This window comes from Hemibagrus wyckioides, linkage group LG26 (genome assembly GCF_019097595.1).
Source record: "Hemibagrus wyckioides isolate EC202008001 linkage group LG26, SWU_Hwy_1.0, whole genome shotgun sequence".
Classification (NCBI taxonomy): domain Eukaryota; kingdom Metazoa; phylum Chordata; class Actinopteri; order Siluriformes; family Bagridae; genus Hemibagrus; species Hemibagrus wyckioides.
In genome coordinates this window covers 5,647,102-5,653,996 of record NC_080735.1, presented here as the reverse complement: position 1 = coordinate 5,653,996, position 6,895 = coordinate 5,647,102, and the positions used below count along the sequence as shown (strand labels likewise).

Genomic DNA, 6,895 nt, shown 5'->3' with positions numbered 1-6,895 from the left:
TCCTTGTAGGATTCGTAGAACAGAAGAACAAGACTTTCATAGTCAGATACCTGCTCTGCCTCAGTAACATACGGTTTCTTCTTAAAACATTCAGCATACTTGTCGAGGTGAACACGTCCTGTGATAATCATAATACTTTCATATGAAATCTAATGTTAGCTCGCAACAATGAAGGGTTTTATTGGTATGTGAATAACATAATCTAAAGTACCTCTTGAGCAGCAGTCTATATTAACGTTACTGATGTCATAGAGCAACCCAATAAACCAATAAATAAATATAAATATAAATAAATTTAGTTTTCATAGTTTTTTTTTATGTAAAGCAGAATAAGATTACTGCACAAATACTGTAATTGCCCATCACACTTCACATTGTCACCTTGTATAAAACCTATTGTATAACATCTCACCATTAGCCCTTTCAAGATTGATTTATCTATCGTGTATCAGAGATGTTAGAGAGAGGTTTTTGCACAGAAAATGTTTAGCAGGACTCTCCAGAGCTATCTGAGGTTTCTCAGGTACCAAACTATAAAACGTAATTGATCTGATTTATATGTCACTATAGGTGTTCATTCTATCCAAATGTAACTGTTTAGGGTTTGTTTTGGAATCTCCCTACCAACATTCAAATGTCGTTTTGTTTCCGAACAGCATTTGCGTGAGATCCCATTGGCTGATCTGGATGATCGACCTGCCAACAGAATCAAATGGCAGTCCCCAAATTTACTCAAAGTAGTATATAGTAAGGCAGAAAAGTATGAGTGGCAGGTGTGCTGGCCAATTACCTTCTTTATTTTATAAGCCTCTCCCGGAAGCAGAAAGGAACTAGCAACAAAGACATTGGATTACAAGAAACTAGTGAACTTTTGTACTGGAATATGAGTTATGATAGCGATATACCAAAGGTATGAGTGGATTTAGTGTTATGGCTGTACAAAAGTCTATGCTTTTTTTTTATGCTTCTGGTCCAGTGAGTTTTGGTCACAGAGTGCTGGTCTTTATACCGTTGGAATCTGCAGAATTTCAGCTTTCAAGCTACATCAAGGATTGTAATGTGTAGTAGCTGATTGCTTCTTTCAGTTTTGTAGTGTAAGCAATGTTAATGATTATTTCTGTCTGTTCATTTACCCGCTTGGTGTTGGAATTGTGTTATGTTTAGGTGGAAATGGTCTTTGTGGAGTTTCTTCCTGTTCTGCTGGTATACTGTATGTGTAGATACATTCAGGGTTTGTATGCTTAAGAAAAGATTTTTCATTTCTGTCCTGGCTCGACCCCGGTACTGGGGGCACTTGGTTTTGTACAGGTTCCACCACCAATAACTCATCCTCACCTTGAGAATCCAGAGCTTAAATAATTTAAAGAATGATAAGCAGTCAATCCTGAGCAGGGTCACTATACACGTGGACAAAATTATTGCTACCCTTCCATTAAAGAAAGAAAAACCCACAATGGTCACTGAAATAACGTGAAACTGACAAAAGTAATAATAAATAAATAATTTAAAAAAACAAACTAATGAAACTGGTCTGGAGAAAAATGTTTGTACCCTTAACTTAATATTTTGTTGCACATCCTTTTGAGGCAATCACTGCAATCAAGCCATTTCTGTAACTCTCAATGAGACAACTTATCGTGAGCAAACTGCTCCAGCTGTCTCAGACCACATGTTTCAACTCTTTCCACAGATGTTCAATAGGATTTAGATCAGGAGTCATAAAAGGCCACCTCAGAATAGTCCAATGTGTTTGTTCTTAGCCATTCCCGGCTCTTTTTAGCTCTGTGTTTTGGGTCATTATCCTGTTGGAGGACCCATGACCTGCGACTGAGACCAAGCTTTCTGACACTGGGCAGAATGCCTTGATAGTCTTGAGATTTTGTTGTACCCTGCACAGATTAAAGACATCCTGTGCCAGATGCAGCAAAGCAGCCTCAGAACATACCCAAGCCTCCTTCATGTATCACAGTAGGTACAGGCTGATTTTCTTTCTACGCTTCATTTGAACATAGAGCTGATGTGACTTGCCACAAAGTTTTGTCTCATCTGTTCAAAGGACATTCTCTCTGAAGCTTTCCGGCTTGTCAATATGCATTTTGGCAAATTCTAGTCTCATTTTTTTATGATTTGCTTTCAACAGTGGAGTCCTCCATGGCCGTCTTCCATTAAGTCCACTTTGGCACAAGCAGCAATGGATGGTGTGACCTGACACTGATGTACCTTGACCTTGGAGTTCACCTCTAATCTCTTTGGAAGTTGTTCTGAGCTCTTTGGTTAACATTTGTTTTAACTGTCTCTTCAATTTGTCATCAATTTTTCTTTTCCAGCCATGTCTAGGAAGTTTGTCTACAGTCAATTGGACCTTAAACTTCTGAATAATATGTGCAACTTTAGTTACAGGAACATCATGTTGCTTCCTTTAACATGCTTGTCTATAATTTTCCTTCTAATCTCCTGAGACTCTCTCTTCAGCTTTCTGTGGTCCATGTTCAGTGTGGTGCACACCATGATACCAAACAGCATAGTGACCACATTTTACACTTTAAATAGGCAGACTGACTGATTACAAGTTTGAAGACACCTGTGATGCTAATTACAGGACAAGCTTTAGGCCCTGTCCACAAGAACGTGGGTATTTTTAAAACCACAGCTTTTTTTATGCGGTTTGGCTGTTTGTCCACATTCAAACACAGTATCAGGTCACTGAAACCGAACATTTTTGAAAACTCCTGCCAGGGTGAAGTTTTTTAAAAACTCCGGTTGCAGTGTTATCGTGTAGACAGTGAAACTGGAGATTTTTGGCTTGTGAACAGGGTTGCCAGATTGGATTGAAGACAACTACATCTTAAAACCCGCCCATATAAAAAAAAAATACGAGCCCAAAATGCATACTGTTTTAACTAATACAATAACAAACAGTTATAACAATTAATAACTTTGTGATATCGGCTTAAAGAGTAGAACGATTACAACAACCCAAGATTATATCGCCACCTGTTGGTTTTGCATGCTCTTGACAATGCTTCGTTTTTGCGGGTACCATCGTTTTTGTCCAGGCCAGTTTCATTAGTTTTTATTTATTATGGTTTTTTAATCAAAAGCAATGTCTGGTTTTCATTAGTCAATTTTCTGTATATTGTAATTTATTATTACTTTTGTCAGTTTTTACCAACAATTTTTGTATATTTCTATATAGAAGTAATGGACATCTGTAATTCATTTTGATTTTATTTATTAGTTCATATTAACTACATACATTTCCACTCATCACTGTCATTTGACATGGTGTTCATCAAGCTAATTAAGATGCTAACAATACTAATATCATCACAAACATAGATTTTTCATTTAGTTTGACCCACAAATCCATTTTCATATGCTGTGATGTCACAGGGTTTGGGGTAGGAATAAGTTCCAGCATATCATCATAGGGAGCTGGCCAGAAGAACCTGTTTGCATGCATTGCATTTACCCATGGCTTTTACCTGTGGTTCGGATGATTCCAGGATTCAAATGATCAGTCAATCAGCATTTCTCTCTTTACCTCTCTCACGCTCTCTTTCTCCACCTTGACATGAATTGTGTGTTAAAGCACAACTCATCTGCTTCACCACATAGCTCACATCTCTGTAAATGATTTTTCTGTTCTGGCTGCCCCAGAAAACCTCACCACCTGATGGAGCCTCATCATTAAAGGAACTGCGAGTAGGTGAGATGGCATCCTCTCAAAGCCCACATCACTTTCCACCAAGAAAAGTTTTATTGTTATGTCAGTCTGTGTAAGTGCCCTGAAGAGTTGTCATGCATTTGGATTTGGACTTATCAGCCTGCTTGCGGTTCTCTTCAGAGTTGCACCACCACCACCATGTGGTGCCAACTTCAAAAAACATTCCAAGAACCTGTCTCGAAACCTCTTTTGTCCAGCTCTGTGAAGAAAAGAAAAAAATCCCCTTCTGCCTGTACTGGGTACAGACACCATCACTGAAGAAGTTCACATACAAGTGTTCCTTGTGTGATACAGGATTTAGATGGCTTAAGTAGCTGGTGGACTCATATGTCTTGAACGAGGTATAGTGGTGACAGACAGACTCTTAGTTTAGTCCAAAATAAAGGACACCAGTATGCAGGACTGCCTGCTGTTGAGATGATTCAAAATGTACAGACTCAATCTCAGAGCCATACTTTTCATAACCTTTAATATTCCTTTTAACCTGTCCTGTGTGTATGTGTACAACTGGCAGATAAACCTCTTGAATCATGTTTCTCTTCAGCAGTAAGCATACTGTTGCTAGATGTTAAAGGAATGCCTCTTGAATCTGTTTGAAACAATTTCACAAGGTCTTCCTGAGTTCTATCCTCATCATCCTTAACAGTAGCCTTCACTGTTCCTCCCTTCTCATTGTTTTCCTTCTCTCTTACCATCTACTGAGTGAATGTCTCTTCTGTTTGCACTAGAAACAGGAAGTCTTTTATCTTTACTTTTGTCACACTCACTATGCATGCGCTGCTTGCTGGAGGAATTACAGCACACCATTTCAGAAAGATCTTCAAGATTTATGCTGAAGCTTTTCTGCTGCAAGAGAACAGTGCAACACCCAAAAAGCTTGTAATCAGCAAAATGTAGGGTAAGATATCCATGTGTATGTTCACACAGATATGTCTTGTGTAGGTTTATCATTACATCAACAAGTAATTATTGCTTCTTATGTTTATTCTTTGTGAACAGTGATCCTGCTGATGTAATCTAAAGGCTAAAGAATTTGGCTTGTAATACCTGGATACCTGTTTACCATTTTCCAAACAATCACAGTTATATTTCTGCTTTCCAGAAGCTTCCATCGCTTTAATATTTCCCACAAACACTTTTGCAATTGTTCACCTCTCTCTTTCATTTTGATACTTTTTCTGCATTTCAGAAACCAAGCTCATGATGTAGCAAAACCTTTCTCACTCTCTTGTTCCCAGAACTTCTTCTGAACAAGGTGAAATGCTGAGCCAGAGCCCTTTCTTTTATTTTTCTTTAAGTTTTCTCTGCTGTTGGAGACTGTCCCCTTCCTTCCCCCGGTTGTCCGAAACACTGATGGTAAGCAGAATGAAAACATATGATAAGTATAATTGTTGTAATAGTAATAACACTCGCACTCAATTTGAGAGGTGTGAAGTTTTGATGCATTTAGGAAAGAGTATACTCAGAGTGGTTACAGAGGGTTATGGCTGCGTAACGCAAAAACCCAACAAGATCTTGTGCTTAAACTAAGATGGCGGCTCCCTGCTGCTAAACTCCTACACTGTAAACCTCTCTTGTTTTGCATTTTTCCCGTTTGAAAGCTGGACTATAACGTTTGCAACCTGGATTACCTGGAGGAATTTATCGACATGCATTTTACAGCACCTAAAAACAGATGACAAAAAAAGTAAAGGCAACCTCACTCCAAACTCCAAGAGACCCCTGCTGCCCCACAGCATCCTTCCCTGACTCTTCTGTTGTGGCATGACTTGGGTAGGGGATTAAGTTACGGTATGTTGTAGGTACGGATGGATCAGAGGCAACCCTAATAATTATTATATATTTATTAATTTATAATTTTGTACTATTTCCCAATGTTAATGAAAACCTATGCTTCCTCCCCCACCCTTAGATACAATTACACACACACACACACACACACAAACACACACAAACACATGCATGTAAAGGAGTTATCAAAATAAACTTGAAATATTTGCTATGGTTTGTTTTTCCAAGGGATTCTCTATTTGGCACATACATAATGTAAATATTGTCCCACTGTACTTATTGTATGTTTTTTTTTTTTATGTGTATGTTATATGTTTGATTCAGGGGATTTTGTGTGTGGCACACCTATTAAAAAAAAATAAAGAAGTGTATACACAGAACACCATCATTATGACATTTCAGATATGTAAACAGTGTCTTTCATTTGCAATGTGTAAACATCTAGAGCAGGAATGCTGCCAATACACCCATACCCCTACCCCTTTTCTGTACTATTGGAGCATACCTCCACCCCACTACCCTCAGCACTGAGGTCTGTGCATGGAGCTGATCTCGAATTTAACCACCACCAATAACTTTAATCCAGAGTTTATCATCTCAGAAAACTGACAACAACTCTGTCTTCCTGCAGCTGTCATAATTACAATAAAATGTGTATAAATTGTTGTATTTTATATGTTTTATGAACACAATAATTTAAAGAAGTGATAACCATTCAACCCTAAAACATCCATTCAGCTGTTCAAAAATGTGACATGGTCGAACGTCTAAATAAAAAGCTAGCTAATATCTTGCACCCAGAAAAACATATTTTTCTGTATAAAACTGATCACTGTGTTTTTTTCTAAACTTATAATTTAATGTAAAGAAAGAGCACTAAGTGCTAGGAATGTGCAGCTAGCACAGTTCTTAACCTGAAAAATGTGCTAACTCTCATTCAGCATGTAAACATGTCACTTGTCACCACTGAAAACATGCTAACTCACTTAGCTCATGCTAATCTGTAAATCTTTACTGCTGTAAACAAGCTAGGTCTCTTTCCTCATGCTAATATGTAGTATCTGAAAATATGCTAGCGCTCTCATTTATTCATCTTCACTAATGCTTTTATCCTGAGCAGGGTTACTACAGTAGTTGATCATACAAACATTAAAACCACCTCCGTAATATTGTGTTAATCTCCAAAACAGCTCTGACTCATCAAGGCATGGACTCCATAAGATCTCTGAAGCTGTGTTGTGCTATCTGACACCAAGATGTTAGCAGAAGATTCTTTACGTCCTGTAAGTTGTGAGGTGGAGACTCCAAGGATCAGACTTTTTTGTCCATCGAATCCCACAGATGCTTGATCAGATTGAGATGTGGGGAAATTGGAGG

General features: G+C 38.1%; 1 long non-coding RNA gene across 1 annotated transcript; it reads left to right on the top strand.

The window, feature by feature from the left end:
- The first annotated feature begins 4,361 nt into the window (after positions 1-4,361).
- On the top strand, positions 4,362-6,143 carry LOC131347064 (uncharacterized). The gene is made up of 3 exons (XR_009203707.1): positions 4,362-4,625; positions 4,966-5,083; positions 5,329-6,143. It is a non-coding gene; the product is annotated as an uncharacterized LOC131347064 (long non-coding RNA).
- Positions 6,144-6,895: the final 752 nt, after the last annotated feature.